Here is a 20982-nt window from a genome sequence, read left to right as displayed (position 1 = left end):
GACATTACGTCCCCACTCGAACAAAGCCTGCTTCTCAGCTTAGTGTTAATATGAGCACTTCCACAGTTATTAACTGAGAGCTTTCTTTGCCAAACTTGCCATTTTTGCATTCGTATATCGTGTGGCAGGTACGATGATACTCTATGCCCAGGGAAGTCAAGAAAATTTCTGACCAAAAGATTCTGGTCCGATCGGGAATCGAACCCAGACACTTTTAGCACGGCTTTGATTTGTAGCCGCGCACTCTAATCACTCGGCTAAGGAAAGCCCCAACCAACAATAAGCATTAAAATAACATAAAAAATTGCGTATGGACATTATAATAGCATGACAAATACAGACATGCCTTATAACATCATTTACTTGGCTTAGAAACCCTAAAACTACATGATTGATGCTTCTAAACCTTATGCGTATATGCGAATAAGCACTAAATTGGGTTGATATTCGTATATAGGGTAACTTTCAATGCTAATTAGTGTCATTGTTTTGACAGATATACCAAGTAGTTAGTGCATGTAATGTAGTGTATGTATGAAGGAACATAACATTATGAACATAAGGAACATAACATTTCGTTGCAATGAAGACGAAACATACCAAATCTTTTGATTATCATTCATTTTATTTAACCTTTCATGTCGGGTTTTTGGCTGCGTTACGTCAAAACGCAATTAATTTGCCTTAAAACAACTGATATTTTTCACATGATTCAATATTAGCATGAGTTGGGCATAAAAGCACAATCTTTTTTTTTACATCTTGACATTGTAATGGCAAGCATTTGTAATATTATTATAATGCATACCGTCAAATAGGGTAACTGGCTGCACATTTCACTTCATAGATCTGTAGAAAACAGTTCAAAAGTTCAAATAAATTAGAGGCAATCGGATGTTCACCTCGTGTAGAATACGTTATGGTGCCGCCATTCTACCGACATTTTCTTTCCAAGAGATGGTAAGAACGAAAATTTAGCATAATTCAATCCATCCAAACTAACCAACCAAAACTTACCGTTTTTCAATTATATCGAAAAATCTCGCAGTTACTTACTTTTCTCTTTGACCAACCCTAAGAAGCTTCTTGGAAAATGACTGAAACTTAGTGAACTCAGCATTCAAAAACTTCAGGTTATTTGTAGTCCGTTATCTAAATGTCAGTCAATTCGGACAACCAAAAGCTGAGATACAGATCCCCAAACTTGAGCATTTTGTATGGAAAAAAACAGCATTTGGTCAAGGTACCCCAGGGCAAGTGAACAGATTCTTCAATATATTTTAAAAATGTCAATATTTTGCAAATCCAACAACACGGTCACATTTTGACAACATATTTGCTGAGTGTGTGCATGAATTTGATCGAATAATTTCGAAATTGTGAAAACCTTAGAAGAAAGATGGACAATGAGCCATTGGACGCAGTAACCTCGTTAAACGGGGCAAGTGGGACACATCCAGTTTCATGCGCCAAACCACATCAGTAAGTCAACCATTGCAATAACACTGCGGAACACGTTTTTGTCTCAAGCACCAAAAGCGGTATTCAATCAAAGGTTGCTGAATCCATTGCCGTTTTTTAAAATATCATAGCACGTCTAGTTTTTGAGGTATTTGCTGTTGAAAATGCTAAAATTGAGTATTTGAGCCAACTTGCATGCAAGTTTTCCAGCTTATAAGGCAATTTATTTGCTTAATTTGCCATAGAATTCAAACTTTATGTGTATAAAAATACTCATCGGCAAAGTTTATAATAATTTCGATGCGGAAAAGTTATTTTTTGATGATTTAAAAAAGTATTGTATTTTGCCATATAAGAGAATCGACGAATTTTGTTTGGAGACAGCAGGCATGTCGAAAAAATCGATTTAATCCAAATTTAATTGCGCTGCTTCAATCAAATTTAATACAGAATGAAAGTTTAAGCATGCTTAGTGGATTAGTTCACAAAAAAATTTGATAAATTATACTTTAAATTTTATGTAAATATCAATAAAACCAGTGTTTTATACAACTTTGGCAACCTGTAGCTAAAAAAGTGTGACGTGCTGGAATATTTCTGAGAATAGCATCAGATTCAACAACCCCAAATCTACTCGAGACACATAATTTGATCCTTGAGACACGCAAAAATGTCATTTTTGTTACGCTGTGTAATAGGATTGATAAATCACAGATTTTCAATTTTGAGTACATATTTGAAGTACAGAAGGGATCAACCATAAAATACGTAACTTTTCAGGAAGAAAACGCAAATGTAAGGTTTTAACACATCGCGTTTAATTTTAACTCAAAATTCCTCACTAAAATCGTAAAGAGATATAAAACATGTTCAAAATATATCATTTATAAGTTTTCAATCGAAATGCAGCACATAAACTTTCAATAATTGACGAATTTTTAAATACTTTCTTATGTTTTGTTATTACTGTTATGCATGGCGGAAAACTACTTAATGGGATGGAACTGTTTCCCGCAACTACTGAGTTTGGTAGAAATATCAAATGAAATTCAATAAAATAGTATAGTTATCGTTCTCATGATGTATTTGAAATTTTATCTCTGTCTTCGTTAAATTTTAAATACATATTACAAAAATAAAAATAGAAAAAAATATTTAGAATAAAAAATCATTTTTTCTCCCAATCCAACAATTACGTAATATAAGATTGATTTTTTTTTATAAAAACCATTCGTTTGAATGTTTTAGTGCTACTCTTTAGGAAACTGTTTGAAACGTGTAGGAAAAGTTTAGATTCTGGTGCTTGTTTCGATAGGTCCCACTTACCCCGGGTATAAAGATATTTTGGGGTAAGTTAGACTACAGAAATTTTCATATGAAATAAAAACACATACATGTTTATCGTAAGCAGCTTGTAACAATACTTAAAGTTGTACCTTACAAATGGTAATTCGATTTATAGCACAATTATTTTTTGCAAGCCAATGCAGATCGTGAAACGTGTCACAATTTATCATACAAGTTAAAAATGGTGCTGAGCTGACAACTGTTACATGGAGCACATGGTATTGAAAATAACAATAATTTTTGTACTAAATACTTTCGTTATCATTGTATCTTCAACTTTCTCGAAGAATACTCCCTTGAAAAACTTTTCCTAACCGAGCTATGACGGAATGTCCCACTTATCCCGGATTTTCACTTGCCCCGGGGTACCTTATTTCAAATATTAGAATAGAATACTTCCAGAAATACCTCTGTGGTCTTAAGAAAGTTCATCTAAGATTGTTGAAACAATCCCTCTTGGATTCTTCCGAAAATTCATCGGAGAGTTTTCCGAATTTCTTTTTTACTTACAAGAATCCCTTAGAAAATCTTCCAGAAAGCCCTTTGGGTTTTTAAAGAAATTACTCATATATTCTCTCGTATATCCCTCTGAGATTCTTTCGGATTTCCTGGGGCTCTTCTAAGAATTTGCTGTGGAATATTTACGGAAATTCTTTTTGAAATTCACAACAGAAGTTGTTCTGAATTCTTCCGAAAATCTTTTTGGGCTTATTCTGACTATCTTTCAGCAATTCTTCCGAATATCTCCGAGAATTCTTCCTGAATGATTTCTGGAGGGTTCCCAGCTAGTTTTACCGGAAAAATTCCAGAGGGATTTTCGAAAGTATCCTAGTGGCATTTCCAGAAAAATCTTAGAGGAGCCAGATAATCTCAAAATAATTTCTGAAAGTCCCAGAAGACGAATTCTTAAATGATATCTGAAAAAATCCCAGAACGCTTTCCGGAAGAATACCCGAGGTTTCTCTAGAAGAATCCCAGATATATTTCCGGAAGAATCTTTAGTTATAACAGTTTCAAAGAAGAAAATTAGTTATAACAGTTTCAAAATTGATTGTCTTAACCGAACTTTTGCCCCACCGGTGGGGCGAGAGTTCAAATCTAGTGTGGGGCAAAAGTTCGCTGGCTTAAACACAAAATATCGTTTTTTATGACAGGTATACTTTATACCTGCCGTAAACTTAAGTTTGCCGAAAAATACACACTAAATTTTCATCAGAAAATTGCCCAAAACCGGGTTAATTGTAATATACTCAAAAATAGCAGTTTTCGCAAAACTAAGTGGAAATGTAAAATATTGGTGACAGTTTTCGCACAATCAGACAAATTCAGCTAAATTTGAAGATAATATGTGGATTTTAGGCAATTTGCATATTTTTCTGTGAGTTTATACATGGGTCGAACTTTTGTCCCGCTGATTCGAACTTTTGACCCACTATGGGCCAGAAATTGTTTCCAAGCATTTATGCAAAAACTAATACACCTCAAAGCAACCTTATGATAGGCCTAGAAACGCCCTTACATAAAATATTGAAAATGATTTTATTTTCAATTGGTTCCATGCAACGAAATTTTGACCAAAAATTACAATATTTACATCAAAAAACAACAAATAGCCATAACTTATCCAAATCTCAATCGATTTTTATGATATTTGGAGTGGAAGTCTCTTACTTGAATAGCATTTGAACCACCATGAAATTCATAAGTTTTGTTTTGAATTGAGCAAGAAATCATAAAAAGAAACTCTTACCCACTCGAGCTTTTGCCCCACTTTACTCTACTCTATGCTGTATCTTCAGCCATATTCATCTCTATTACATAGCCTCTCTCACATAGCCATCATTCAAATTTTACCGACAGAAAGTATTTTAATTATTTTGTTTGTTTCATCAAATAAAAAATCGTTTGAAGACTTCAACATTATTCTAAGAATCACAAAATTAATATTTTATCTATTTTCTTTATCACAATAGGTTAGTACCGTAATTTCGGGTGAAATTGATCATTTTTCACGTTTTTTCTAGTCTGTTTTCTATAATGTTAACAAAGAAAAACAACTAAATGCAGGAAAACAAGTACGGAGGTGAGCCTCATCGACTCATGTACCGAAATTTTCTAACAAACGTCATTTTAGTGTTAAAAATATATCTAAAATAAAAAATCAGGGGATCTCATTTCGGGATGAAATTGATCACTTGTCAATGCCATTATTGATAGTTTTCAAAACAACTCTACATGATAAATTTGAGCTCCCTGAATCCGAATATGCTTGTCAAATTCTTAACAATGCAATATTTATATAAATAACGAATAGTTAAAATTCAAGAATTACGCGGAAAATGCCTAAATGTATGCAATTTCCTAAGGAATTCAATGATATCTAACAGAAATTCAATTATTTCAACCATTCGAGCTAATTGGTACGAATTTTGGTGATAAAATCTGATTTGGGGATATATCTCAAGCATCCTCACAAACTTTCAGGTTTATACCATGTTCAAATCGTTGCTTAAAAATAGAAGTTCATAGGTGTTTGTCAATACTTCACCGTGCATGATTTTGAAATTTCACATTATTTTCATAGTAATAAACATTCTCTAACGCAAAAAACTTCACAACACACATTTCGACAATAGTTAAGACAAACAACGTGCACTTACTGCAGCTTACATTGATATTTGTGCTTCATTACGAATACTTAAAATCGTGTGATACGATGATCAATTTCACCCTGATCAAATACACCCGATTTAACGGTATATGTACAAAAAACGTTACGTAACAAAAAATAAATCATATAATCTTTGAAATTTGATGAAACTGCAACTAAAATTCGAGAATTTATGATTAAACATTTGGGCTAAAAAGTTGCAAGTCAACCCAATTAAATAGTAGAAATGTTTTTTGATTATTTTTAGAAAATTTGTTGTGGAATTATTGAAACTTTTATCAGACCATTTCGTTTACTAATCAACACTGTCACATTGAGTAAAGGAGTTGAACATCATATGTTTTACGTTTGCTTACGTTTATAAGGAATTGAGAACGGTTTGCTACTGTTTATGCAATCAAACGAGACACATGTATTTTTCTTCTAGCTAAATCACAAAACAAGCAACAATCCTCATATTTGCGCTAAAACCATCACCATCACCATCCCAAAAAATCTATCTGGCATTACAAGAAACTTTAGTACGATATCATGTCAATGTGTTGCAAGTTACCCAGTTTGACGGTACATAAATTTCTGATGTTGATTTCATTATTCTTCTTTGATTCAAATTGATTAAATTATTTGTGGTTCACTTTAGTTTTTGTTACTGTCTTCATCGTAAATGAGGTGGTCGTCCGATCCCGTTGCATGCTCCTGTGGAGTGAGCGACAGAATCAAGATCAATCGTGTTCAGTTCGCGTTGTGCGAGTGCAAAAAAGATATTCGTGTTCAGTCGTGGATGGATTTCCAACTGGTGAGCTCGTTCCATGCTTATGATAACACGTTTTGATCGTGGCAGCATTACGTTTATGTAATTGTCAAACAAACTATGGATGGTTCGTAACTACAAGTGTCGGTATGAACCGTTATTCCTGTTGTATATAATTTAAATTTACACATACATTTCTTTTTCGCTATTGCTAATAATAACTTTTGAATAGTTCGACAGTATGAATGTAGAAGTACTTATAACTTCTACCAATATCTTGTCACCGCGCGATAAAGATGTAAAACTAGTTTTAAGTAAGAGTCGTATTTTCTCTCCATATTTATGGATCGCATCATCGACCAAAGGTAACTTCCAGATCTATTTCCTCCCTCACTAATCAACATCCTTTCCATGGTAGTTGTGGAGATGCAGAGGTATTCACGATCTCTAGAAGTAACAATCATTACACACTAACATTCCTTCCTCATACCAGATGACTGTAAGGACTTGGCCCGCGCCGTTCTTGAGATCTGACAAAATGTGCACTTCGAGAGTAATTGGAAAGTAACATCCCTTATTCATTTGGGTCGAATTGCAACTCTTATCAGTTACGATCAATCACGGAGTAGCAACTATCGACATGGACAGTCTGTCTATGCTATACTGCAACTGTCTTCATATTTAGCCAACGAAATTTTACTTTTAAAAATTCTTATTTTTTATTTTTTTACACACTAATGCCTTAGAAAATTTGAAGAGATTTCACCTTCACCCAAATCGTTCAACCGCTTATCGCAGTATTTGCTTACGATAGACGGTTATTTCTGTAGCAAAGTATACCTATGGAACGTAACAAACATCCGCCAGTAGTTCAATGATTATCAATCCCATTCATATCAGTTTCCCCGCTCAGCCACAAACAAACAAGATCCACCCCTTTTGTCCGTGTGTCATTCATTCTCATTCTAAGCACTAAACAACGATTTATGGCTTTTCTGACTCCAAAGGAATTTCTCCCTCCCCCATACATTGATCCCATCCCGTGTCTCGTACCTGCTGTATTATGCATACATTATGCGTGCGTGTCTCCTTGTGCACCTCCTGCACGGTATCTCCTTCCGCTCCCTTTCCCCCTTCACCCCTTTCAGGAACACTGATTCATTCAAGCACCGCCGGGACTGGAAACTCTTCGACACAACCGTTGAGTGACAGCCACTACCGGTTCTGCCACCAACAGCGAATTTCCTTCACTTGTTTCTTCTTCTTCCCAAGCACACACAGACACACTCACACTCGAGCTCCTTGAAGTCGTCGGCACTTCTCTTCGGCTGCCTCGAGATGGCAAGGATGACTAAATCCCAATCGAACGAGACGAGAACAAGTGGAACTGAAGCGTTGTCTACGTCTTCGTCGTCGTCGTTTAAGCGGTCGTTGATTGCTCTGGAGTCAGCCCCCTCACCCACGCTTCCTGTTCACACTTCTGGAGCTCTGAATTTGTGCTCCTCATTTGCTGACGAGTTGCTGGTTGTTCACTTTTGCTGCTCCGCCACTTGAAAAAAGAAACTCACTTGCGCTCGTTTTGCGCTCGCTTCGGTTGAAATCTGCGTTGCACTTGAAATCTGTGTCAAGATTGAGACTTTTTGCTTCGACGAAATTCACTCGGTTCTTGAAATTGATCTTGAAATTGATCTTCTCACACAGTTCTTATTCAGTACGAACCATTCACACGTGGCTGAAAGGTAATTCTGGATGCCTTCTGAAATCAAAATCGAAACACAAATCAGCAAACTGATGCTCGAATCCGATTTCCCTTTCTTAATCAATCGAGACAGTTTCGTGAGCTTGCGATTCAATTGATGAAAATCTCGCTTTCATTCGGTGGGCGTCTTCTCACTTTCCGGATCGAGCGGCTACTAATTGGGATTGACGGTGAATGAGCAAACGCGCGCGCAATGTTTCAACGCAAATCACTTTTACTCGGCGGCGGCACGAAAACTGCAGGAGAAATACGGTCTGAAGTGTGGCAGTCAACTGTGCGAAACCGATTGCTGGACGATGATGGTTTTCTAGTTGCACACGGTGGCACGTTTTCAGCATCCGACGAGGTGGTGCAGCTAGTTATGAATGTTATCGGCAAGTTTTTCGAAGATTTTCTGCTTTCATCGGAAGATGCTTGTTCTTTGAATGATCAAGGGGACGAGCTGTTTAATTTTCTAACTTAATGGCTGCTACATATGGAAGTTATTACTAAAATTTATTTAAAACCTGTTTCTAAACTCAAAAGAGATTCAAACCTTTTTTTGTTTATTGCAATGATCGGCTGGATGGAGTTGCTATAATCATTCGTATAAAACAACAACTTTTTTCGTAATTTGATACCAAAGTTATTGAAACTTTGGGTGTTTCTGTTGAGACACAACATGGTTAATATACTTTCATACATAGCTGCCTATTTGCCACTGAGCAGCAACTTAATTTGCTTCAAAATGACTTGCGTAAATTGACTCTCAATAAGTCAATATTTTTTGTCATTAGTGACTTTAATGCCAAACATCGCTCATGGAATAATTCGCAAAGCAATTCCAACGGCAGATTTTTATTTGATGAGTGCTCTTCAGTATTCAATACCCTGATAGCCTACTTGATTTCGCCTTGTAGAAACTCTTCTACAATCAATTCTAAATGTTTTCAATTCGTTATTAAAAACTACCTAAAACTTGATTTTTCTAACAAAAAAAAATCAAATTTCTTTGGAATAGTATTTTTTCCCTCAATTACTTTTTTAGTTTAAAAGCTGAAGTTCATTAAACATTACTACTAAATTAATGAAAACTAGTTGCCAAGATCTTTTTAAAACTTAAACAAATGAGAAAAACAATTTTGGCTTTTGTGTGAACGTTAGCAAAAGTTAAAATAAATGGAATTTTCAGTAACAAAAAATATAGTTTTTGTTAATTTTTTGTTCAATAACTAAGTCAAAGCCATTTTTGAATACATGTGTTGTATACACATTCTAATAACAATTGAATTAACTTCAAAAGTATTTAAAAAGATTTGAAATCGGTAAAGCCTAAATATTACGAAAGTTCAGTGATGACCATAAGTGTAAGCCAGTAAAAAACAAAATTTATTACTGAACAATAGTTATTCTTACAAAGATAGCTCACTTCCAAGTATTTTTTGCCCTTAACAATTCGAGCCCAACAAAAAAGGACCGAATTCTTCAATCAAAGTTGAGTGTGTATTCAAAAACACGCTAGAGAATAAGTAAAGCCAGCAGGAGGGACTGGCAAGTTTGCCCTATTTGAGATTTCCTTCAAGATGCTATGATTGATTCGAGCAAAAACTATGGTGATTTGACCAGAAATAGTAACAGAAATGCATGCAGCGATGCCTTCAGTAAACTATCCAATGATTTCTTCCAGGGGTTTTCAAAAGATTACTTCAGAGAAACCTCCTGGAGTTTTAGCAAATGATTCCTCAAATAGTATCTCCAAGTGTTTTTAGGAAGTCCCTTGAGTGATTTCTCGTTAGTTTCCTACACAGTTCTTTCAGTAATTAATTCAAGCATTAAACAAATGATTTCTCAAGAAATATATGCATATTAGAGATTTCTTCAAGCGTTTCTTCTAGAATAACTCTAGGAACTGCTCCAAGTTTTAGCAAATTTTCTGTGAACTCTAGGTGTTATTTCCCAATCTGATATTTTCTTCATGAAATCCTTTGGGGATTTTTCTGGAATTTCTAGTAAAGCTACATTTGGCAGACCTCATGAGATTCACTTGGAATTTCTTAAAAAGTTATTTACGAAAAGTTTTGTAATACTAGCATTTAAAATTTTGAAATTTGTTTCTTCTGGAATCCTTTAAAAGGTTCATTCTTGAGCACCTCACGGAGTTTTCCTCACTAGTTCTTCAAGATATCCTCAAAAGCCACTTCCGGAATTTCTACAGTTCCGTCCGAATTATCGATTTTTATTTTGTTATTTTCCTACAGCAGTTCATTTTCGAATTTTTAATTAACTTATTTATGGCATTATATAAAAATGTCTTGACAGATTTCTCCATAAGGAATTCTAAACAATATTTCTAATAAGACTTTAAGATATTTTTTCAAGGTTTGCTGAAAAAAATCTAAAATTGTTTATGAAAAACTTGTCGGCAACGCAGTCTTTTTTGTTAAAAACAAGTTTTATTATTCAACCAGAAGTTTCGACGCTGGTATGGCGTCTTCTTCAAGGGAAAAATGATACGTTCGTTTTGTGTCTAGGGTTATGGCTAACTTTAACTGGTAAGTGTAATAATTTTTGGTACATGACTCAATTTAAATGAACTTTAGGATATTTCAAGCTACTTTTCGAAACAATTTGCGCGCTTTATCTGTAGAATTCTTCAGTTGGACCTCTCTTGCATCAACCCAATCTGAAAATTATTACATAAATTTCCTCCAAGAATTTTGGTCAGGGATTACTCCAGGAAATCCTTCAATCATTCCGCAAGAATTCCTCAAAAAATCTATCAGGTATCCAGGGATGAGAACCGAAATTCCTCATAAAGTTTGCCTGGAGATATTCCAAAGATTATAATAGAAACAATTCAAAAGGTTCATGAAAGAAATTAAAAATTTTTACATGAAAAATATAAAAATTTCTAGTTTTTTAGGATTTTTTTATATTTTTTCATGTAAAACATTTTTTTTCAGAGTTTTGATATTCTTTCTGAAAAGCTGAAATCTTAAGCTTTCGTTCAATAAAAAAAAAGAAATCGGTTGAGCTGTTCCAAAGCTATGATTTTTTTTTTAATCAAAATCTAATGCGCTGAGACCTACAGTGTGTGCCGATAAAAAATATCTCTTAAACTAAAAAACATACTTTGCTGAAAATTTGTCAGTAAACGTAAATAACCCCTTTTGTCCCGATGCTTTCAAAAGAATTTTTGTGAAATTTTATATTTTTCTTGAAAAGCCAAAATTTTTAGCTTTCATTTCGTCCAAGAAAATTGAAAATCGGTCAACCGGTCAAAAGTTATAATTTAAAAAATAAATAAAAATTTCGCAAAATCGCGATTTTTTTGGTTATTTTATTTTGGAAATGGACACCCTAATCAAAAAAAACCCAAAAACACGTGTATCCTAATTTCGGATAAGGAAAAAAATAGCAAATTTTAACGGAATTCAGTGACCCACTAGATCGGTTTTTCATGGAATGGCTGTATGACAAGTTCAAAAAAAAAAAAAAACTATTCGGGGAAGCAGGTTATTCGGGGAAACTGGAATTTCGGGGAACTGGCACATTCCAAACTGGCGTTCGGGTAAACGACATTCCGGGAAAAATAGCACAATTGTTTGGAAGGTTCACAATGGATTACAAACTTTCTCCGTATTGATTTCCATTATATTCATCACCTTTGGACCACATTTAAATCACCATCGAAAAAGTTGAAAGCATGTATGGGAGGTTGGTTTTGTAAGCCAAAGAGACATGTAACTTTGGTTTTTAATTTCAGATGATTCCTTACGATTTTTAAATTGTTGAATGCAATTTGAAAATAATTTTTCGAGAAATTTCCTCAGGTGTATCTGGAATTCCTTTAAAATTTTCTCCTTAGAATTTCTTTCTGAAATTCCACCAGGAATGCACATATTTCTTGAAAGGTTTGACTCAAATCATTTATGGGTTCTTCAAAAAAAAAAAAAAAACCCCATCATGGATTTTTCCAGATATCCTTTCACAAATTTCTGAAAATATTTCATCAGTTTTTCGTAGGATTAAAAACTCTTAAAGTACCCACGAATTTATAGAGAAATGCTTACAAAAAAATCTAGAACAATCCCTGGTGGAATACCTGGAGGTATTCTTAGAAAACTAATTTGACGAAAATCTGGACGAAATCCTAGAAAAAAAACTCATGACGAGCTTCTGCTCGAAATTCTGGCGGGACTCTTCAGGGAATCAATGCAGAAGTTACTGGAGGAATATCTGCTGGTACCTTAGGAAGGATTCGTAGAGAAACTCCTTGAATAATTCCTAGGGGAATCTCTGGATCAATTTCTAGACACATCACTACACAACTAATAGAGGAATGAGTTTCCGGAGGAACCCTTAGAGGATTAGTAATGGAATGGCATGACACATTATTGAAGAAATTTTGGAGGTATTTCGATAGAATTTAGAACTCTTGGAAGAGTTATCGAAGAAACAATCGTGAAAATTCCTGATGAAATTCATAAGAATAATCTTGAGAAAATTCCTGGAAGAACTTCTGGAACTCCTGGAGAAGCTCACGGAATAAATCTTGGAGGGGTTTCTAGGGAAATTGTTGATTGAAATCCTGGAAAGCTCTTTGGAGGAATTATTGGGAATATCTTGAGAAGAATTTTTTGAAAAAAAAAAAATCAATAATGAAGTCCCGGAAGTAAACTAGAAGAAAAGCTTGTTGTTTTTTTTCTGGAGGAATCTTTGTAAATATACGTGGAAAAAATGTTCGAACGTAGTTCCGAAAACAATCCTTGTAGATATTCCAGGACAGATGCTTGGAGGTATTTCTGGAAAATTTCCTTGGAAGTATTGCTGAAAACATTTTGATGGTATTATTTTGAGTTTTCCTGGTAATTTTCCATCAAAAATCTCCTGGAGAAGTTCCAAGAGAAAATCCTGAAGAGAACTCTAGAATACCTCAGACATATTCCTGAGGGAAACCCTGGAGGTATTTGAGTTCCTTGAGAAATTTCTGAGAAATTTTTGAGAAAAAAATTACAAATCCTCAGAGAAGTTTATAAAAGAATCCTCGAAGTTTAATTAGAAGGAATTTTTGGAGGAATTCAAGAAGGCCCCTAGGACCTATTTATGACAAATTCAAGTGGGTTTTTCTGGAACAATTCATGGATGAACTTTTGAAGGTATTCCTCTTATAATACCGGTAGTATTTTTGGAGAAATACCTTGATGTATTCCTGTAAAGAAAACCCTAAAGTTGTTTCTAAAGAATCCCTGGATGGATTCCTAGAAGAATTTCTAGAGTTATTCCTGGTTTAACCCCATGCAGTTATTCCTAGAAAAATCTTTTTAGGAATCCTTTGAAATATTTTGATAGTAATTCTGGAGGAGTTCCTAAAGGAATCGCTGGATGTATTCCTTTAAGTATTCCTGGAGGTATCTCTTGAAGTATTCGTCGAGAAATATTTTAAAATATTTCTACAGACGTTCAAGTAGATATCCCTAAAAAATCCCTGGCGATATTCCTGAACGAATATTAGGGTAAATTTATGTAAGAATACCAGGAAAAAATTCTGAACAAATGTCTGATGATATTCTCGTGAGTATCCTTCAAGGAATCCTAGAAAGACTTCCTAGAGGAATTCTTTGAGGTATTCCTAAAGAAATATCGAGAAAAAGTTAAGCAAGACAAAAAAAAACACAAAACAGACAAAAGCAAAAAAGGAATGACAAAAGGTTGAAAAGCATGTGGTAAAAAATAATTTTCCCATAAAAACCTAAAATAATTCCAAATTTTGATCTCTAGATTTTGGATTTCTTTTTTGTCGACCTTCTGTCTTTTCGATGCTTGACTTTCGACCTATTATCATACATGTTGTGTGGTATTCTGTTATACATTGCTTGCCGGTGGTGATCAGTTGGGCGATCAAATCAATTTCCAGCTATGAGAGTGGATTGGTTCCACGCGTTTCTGATCTAAAATATTTAAGGTGTGGCTTCGATTCATCAACATCTCAAATCTGCGCGATCTACATACAAATCCGTCAAGAAAGCACGTTATCCACTCTACATGTAACGAAAGCATTCTCGGAAATTCCCCTGATTTGCATAACAACTGATTGGATGGGATTTCCCGGAAAAACGATTCCAAACGCCTTATGCCACTCTTTTCCATTGACACAAATTCCCCAAAATTGCATAAAACCGAAAATTTGTCACTCGTAATCGCATTATTGTCCAACAAATGCCCCATTCCGGCCCACTGTGCGTCATCAGTTTCGGTCGCAATCGTCGCAAACTGCCATCACCGTCGTAACTCAGCGGGGTGTGTGCGAAATTACTCACGTCCCGAGGAAAAGCGCCCAAGAAAGCGTGAAAATCATCTCACTCCACATATACACATGTGTGTATGTGTGTGCGTACGCGACGGCGTGGAAAGTGATTGGAAAGAAGTGCAAAATTGCGATGCGAGAGTGGAAAACAATAATAATGATGATGGCCAGCTCTAAGTAATGTGCGCGAGGGGTGTAAATCACGTTTTTCCCCGGCTTGGTGCCGACACGGTGCTACCAGGACCGTAATTTTCGAAAGAAAAAATAAACACCATCAAATCTGCTCAACAGTCGTTTTCTATGACTAAGTTGTGCGTCTGAGAAGAATAAAGAAAAAAAGGTTGGAACACTTTTGAAGCTACGCCCTTTTGATGGTATACCACAGATTCAAAGGAAATCAAAGATATTGAACCTTGCAAGGTTCTTAAGTTCATATTTCAAATCATTGTGACTCGCAAATATCACAGTTTATTCCAAGCTGAAAAGGCAATAGATTGTTTTTTTTTCAGTGGTAGTAAAAAACAAATTCTGAAGCAAAGAACTCACCACGGAAAATGAACTAATCTAAACTAAAAGGGTCTCTAAAGGACAGCTTTATTCCATGCACTACGTACACTAAAAGACTTAACAAAGTATAATGGATTGCTGTCCATGACTAAAAAGTCCTTAAGTATTGTTCCATGTATATTTGCGATCCGATTTCCAACATTCTTCAATGAACTGCATTTTTTAATACATTGAATCTTGACTACCTGAGTTCACCAAACTATCCAGACTATTGTGCTAAAAAACTAATTTGGTTACATGATGAATTTGGCTCCGTAATGCCTTAGAGTGCTTGAGCCCGTGAAAAATCAGTTATTTGTGAAAGGCTTTCGCACAATGTAAGACAATGTGACATTGAAATCATTTGAATAACTCTTTCATATATCTCAGATTATCTTTGCATTTGTGGGCCTATATCATCAGTAGTTACAAAACGGGCCAAAGAAATCGACTGATAAGTACAAATTTGATGGAGATTGTTTTTTCTGATAACAACGTTCTGAAGACCACCGTGGCCGGATCTATTTCTTCGCGCATTGTGGTCACTAATATTGCTGCTGCTGTTTCGTTGATTGATTGCAGTGGTAGTCCGATTTGTTTTCCGTAGAAGATCGACGTAATGAGAGGGAAATGGATGCAACAAAAATTGCGCTAATTGGTTGGATTTGAGTGAAAAGCATTGTATCGAAGGGGAAATCGAATTCGTCAATTTATGACGCGCGTGAACACGCGGATAATACGATGGGTGGGAAAGTGCGAGCTGTGTTGGAGAAGAAAATTGAGAAGCCCTTTGCTCGAGACGGTTAAAGTAAAATGTGAATTAATGCTTGTTTCTGTCATGATCGCCATGTAATGTGATAAGAAGGACATGTGGCGACCAGGATGAAGCTTCCATCTGAAAGCTTCAGTACTGAACAAACTACAAAAATCTTACAAAAATGCAAAGAAGATCGAGCAAATTTTGAACAAAACTTTTCCAACTATAATTCACTGTATTCAGTTGAATGATTTCGATTTTTTTTCTTGGCATTATCGTCCCCACTGGGACAGAGCCTACTTCTCAGCGTAGTGTTCTTATGAGCACTTCCACAGTTATTGACTGAGAGCTTTCTTTGCCAAAGTTGCCATTATATACTTTATGCCCAGGAAAGCCAAGGAAATTTCCTTTACGAAAAGATCCTGGACCGACCGGGATTCGAACCCAGACACCTTCAGCATGGTTTTGCATGATGGTGGTCTATAGATCCGATTTGTAATATTACTTAAAATATTCTGCTTATCTTGGCGCGAAAAAGCGCAGTTGAAGACGCAGTACATCAAATGGTAGGGAATATTTGCCACATATTGAGGGGTAAATGATCATTTTAGAGCGTTTCCTGGATATCTTACACTACCTTTGAAAAAATAACTTATTTTCCAAGGAGTGTTATGTTATACACTTCTTGACTTTGTCAAATGGTTAACATGACAAATATGGTTCGGAACATCTTCAAAACAAAGAATAAGGTATATTCTTTCGAATGAGACCGGTTGAGAAAGATTTGGTAATGATTGAATACAGATACTGCAATTTCTATAGAACAACCTTCTCAAAATTTGAAAAAAATCAGCTGACATCTCTCCAGGTTTAATGCTGCAGAAATCGAAATATACACCGATCGATCTGAAACTTTGGAGAATTATTATTAAATACTGAAGAAATCGAAATAAAATATTCGAGAAGGAATTTGCAAACATCACTTTTTTACTTTCGGCCAGCTGTGGGCAAGTGTGCAACGTTTCGATTGTGTATTCAATCTTTTTCAAGGGTTCTAAATGAAAATTTTGGACAAGAAAGCACTGCTACTTACAAAAAAGTTAAGATGGGTGTCTAATATTGTATGCAAGTCAAGTGGGATTAAATAGTCTATTTAGTGTCAATATCATTTTCGTTAGTATTGATTGATTTTATTTTATTATCTGTCTGTCTACACATTTTTTTTTTGGTTTTTGCTTTGAGTGCTTGCAAAATTTCTGCATATGTCGTTCTTAAACTATCAGTTTTCTTTTGTAAACCAGTTAAATAGTTAGTCAATGTCTTCAGTGTTGCAAAATTTGAATGGTAAAACTTGTCTGTGTTTTTAATATGTTTCAGCAATTTGATAAAGAACAAAAACTTGACTCCAATCACAAACAACGAAAACCAGACAGAGAACAACATTTTCTGTAAGAAGCAGTGAAACGATGTCCAATTTGTACTTGAAAAAGATTGAAATACAATCGAAACGTTGGGCGTAGAAGAAATATTTTGTTTCTGAGTGCCGTTGAGACTGAAAGCCGCTAAGAAAATACCCGGTGCAACTTAAAACAGTCGAAAGCATCCAACTATAGCCTATTTGCCCGACAAGTTTTCGGCTCCAATATCTGTCGTGACTTCTTACATTTCGGGGTGGTAAACGAGCTTCCTTTTCATACTCGGTAAGTAGGCCTTGACCAGGTGAAACGGTTTTTTCTTCGCTTGTCAATTTTTTTCGTCTTTTTCAGATTCTAATTACAACCGAGGCTTTGATTGTTGGATTTTCGTTGGAGATTCGATTCAAGAGTTGCTGTTTACTTGGATTGCTTGTTTCAAGAGTTGCTGTTCACTAGGATTGTTTCATTCAAGAATTGTGGTTCGTTCAATATTCCATAGAATTTCATCGTTCATTCAAGTTCGCTGTTATTTGCGTTGCGGTTCCGTTAATTTGAAGATTGTTAAGTATCATTTTTATTTATTTCTTTTTCTCTCAATCTTATTCCAAAGAAGAGTATTGACCTTTTTCCATTTTTGAGTTTCCATTATGGAAACTGATGAGGGAGAGGGGGGATCCAAAGAAAATGTTCAGAATCATGAATCCTCTTCATTGACCAAACCTTTTCGAGTAAAGGTTTATCCGTCAAGTTTTCCTGGACCATTTGTGGTATTTTTCCGCAAAAAAGAAAAACCCATAAATGTTCTTTTGATCTCATCTGAGATTTATAAATTATACAAATCAGTGAAAGAAATCAAAAAAATTTCACTAGATAAGTTAAGAATCATTTTTGGATCAAGAGAAGAGGCTAACGCTCTTCTGGAATCCAAATTGTTTTTCAATTCCTATCGCGTTTATGCTCCTTATGATGCATGTGAAATCAATGGAATCATTTACGACGAATCTTTAGACTGCGAAGATATCAGAACACATGGTTCAGGAATTTTTAAGAACAAGTCCATTTCCCCTGTTAAGGTTTTGGATTGTGTTCGCTTATCAAAATTATTATTTGTTGGGAATGACTCAAAATATGTTCATTCAAACTGTATCAAAATTACGTTCTCTGGTTCCGTGCTTCCAGATTACGTAATGGTTGATAATGTAAAATTTAGCGTGAGACTTTATTATCCGAAGCTCATGCATTGTGACAAATGTCTTCTTTTTGGACACACTTCTAGTTTTTGCTCGAACAAACAGAAGTGTTCAAAATGTGGGGAAGCTCATTTATCTTCTGATTGCAACAAAACTTCAGATTTGTGTGTTTATTGTAAACAAAAGCACAATTCATTGAAAGAATGTGCTGTTTATATTGATCATCAATCAAAATTTAATCAAAAAATTAAACATAAAAATATTTTATCCTATGCTGAAATAATGAAAACCTCTGATAATTTTGCAACTTCCAATACATTTGAGATTTTACCAAATGATGATGTTATTGAATCATCAGAAAACTTGAATAATTATGCATATAAACCTCCAAACAAAAGAAAACTAATTTCAAATAAATCTTTAAATGCCCATAATAATTTATTTGAACCTCAACCATCAACATCTTATAATACGAATTTCCCTCCCCTTAGTGCATCAGTTCCTTCTAATAATATTCCCGGCTTTCAAAGAATTGACTCTGAACAAACATTCAACAGAAATGATCAAAAATCGAACAATTTTTCTAGTGAGAAAAAAACTGAAAGCTCTCATAATTCTATTTTGAAAATTTTGGAAGAAATTGTGGATTTTTTGGGATTAAGTGATTTTTGGAAAAAAATCATTCAATTTGTATTACCATTTTTGGCTACCCTTTTAGATAAATTAAATTCGTTTGTACCCCTCTTTTCCTCTCTATTCACGTCTTAATGGCTTCAAACAATTCCAAGAAATTGCATATTTTACAATGGAATTGTCGAAGTGTTGTTCCTAAAACTGATAGATTAAAAGTTTTATTGACTAATTTCGATGTAGATGTGTTTTGTTTGAATGAAACATGGCTAAGTTCAGCTAGATTTTTTCGTATCTCTAATTATAATATTATTCGAAAAGATAGAGATACATCATTTGGCGGAGTTTTAATTGGAGTTCGCGACAATATTCAATTTAAATATTTAAATGTATCCTTTGAAACGCAAATAGAATATGTTGCTGTTACGATTAGAAAGGAATCACATGAGTTTTCCATTATATGTTTTTATATCCCTCCAAATGCAAGTTTTAGTTTGTCAGAAATTAAAAGTATCTTGAATGAAATTCCACCTCCATTTTATATATTAGGAGATTTTAATGCGCATAATTTTGCCTGGGGTAGTGAAAAAACTGATGGTAGAGGTTCATTAATCATGGATTTGATTGATGATTTGAATTTGAACATTCTTAATGATGGATCGATTACTAGGATTGCTGTGCCGCCTAATAATCATTCCTGTGTTGATTTGTCTTTGTGTTCAAACAATTTATCATTACAATCATTTTGGAAAACTATTGATGATCCAAATGGCAGTGATCATTTACCAATTTTAATTAAAATGCAAACTTCTGATGACACTGATATATTTTATGAAACTTTTATTCCCGATCTTTGTAAAAATATTAATTGGATCAAATTTTCTGATCTTGTTTCCATTTCATTAATCAATATTGTCAATTCAGATACTCCAATTGATAATTACAATAATTTTTCAAAATTGTTAATTGATTGTTTGCAAAAATCACAATATAATAAACTTTCTTTAAATACTTATAAAAAAAATCGTCCTTCGTTTTGGTGGGATAATGAGTGTTCCATTTCTTTAAAAAACAAATCGAAAGCCTTCAAACTATTTCGCAGATCAGGCTCCAGAAACGATTACTTTTTATATTGCAAAGCGGAAGCACAGTTTACCAGACTTACTAAATTTAAAAAGAGGAATTATTGGAAAAACTTTGTCGAAAATTTGGACAAAGAGACTTCGTTGTCAACTTTATGGTCCGTAGCTCGTAATTTAAGAAATTATAATGCTTCTCCACCTACTATTTTAGAATATTCAGAACAATGGATGGATGATTTTTCTTCAAAAATTTGTCCTGATTTTGTTCCTCCGTTCATTAATTACAAAACTAATTCAATCAATTACTTTCCTGAACTTTGTAGTCCATTTTCATTAGCTGAATTTGACATGGCTTTATCAATAACCAAAAATACTGCTCCAGGTATTGACAACATTAAATTTATTGTACTTAATAATTTACCATATGAAGGAAAACTTCATTTACTTTCGATATATAATGCATTCTTCAGTCAAAATATTATTCCTTTTGAATGGCGTTTCATTAAAGTTATTAATATTGTCAAACCTGGTAGAGATCCTGCATTCGCTGATAGTAGAAGACCTATCAGTTTATTGTCATGTATGCGAAAATTATTAGAACGTATGATTTTAAATCGCCTTGAATTATGGGCTGAGGACAATGAAATTTTTTCATCTTCTCAATTTGGATTTAGAAAAGGTCGAAGTACTCGTGATTGTATTGCACTTTTGGCTTCACAAATCCAGCTTTCATTCAATAAAAAGCAGGATGTTGTGTCAACATTCCTGGATGTTTCTGGAGCTTATGATTCTGTTTTAATTGATTTATTATACAATAAAATGCATAATTAAGTTCCAAATTTAATATCCAATTTTATATGTAATTTATTTTCTTTCAAAATCATGAATTTTTATCATAATGGAAAATCCAAAATAACTCGTTATAGTTATTTCGGTCTACCACAGGGATCTTGTTTAAGTCCTTTCTTGTATAATTTATTCACAAGTGACATTGCTTCGATTATTCCTAATGGATGTTATTTATTACAATTTGCTGATGATAATGTAATTTTTATCAGTGGTAAAAATAGAGAGATTATTAGACATT

At 34.4% G+C, this 20982-nt stretch overlaps 1 protein-coding gene across 5 annotated transcripts in view; it reads right to left on the bottom strand.

The window, feature by feature from the left end:
- LOC5565978 overlaps positions 1-20982 on the bottom strand; it is a 769372-nt gene that overhangs the window by 99248 nt on the left and 649142 nt on the right. For 4 of the 5 annotated variants that reach the window (XM_021850119.1, XM_021850118.1, XM_021850121.1 and 1 more), the window contains exon 2: positions 7284-7986. The exons of the other annotated variant lie outside the window; for it this stretch is intronic. The gene's annotated coding sequence lies outside the window, so the exon portion shown is untranslated. The remainder of the gene's footprint in view (positions 1-7283; positions 7987-20982) is intronic. 5 annotated transcript variants of the gene reach the window in all.

The sequence above is a fragment of the Aedes aegypti genome, chromosome 3, assembly GCF_002204515.2.
Source record: "Aedes aegypti strain LVP_AGWG chromosome 3, AaegL5.0 Primary Assembly, whole genome shotgun sequence".
Lineage (NCBI taxonomy): Eukaryota > Metazoa > Arthropoda > Insecta > Diptera > Culicidae > Aedes > Aedes aegypti.
Note: the sequence above shows the minus strand (reverse complement) of the source record. Positions and strands in the feature narration are given on the sequence as shown.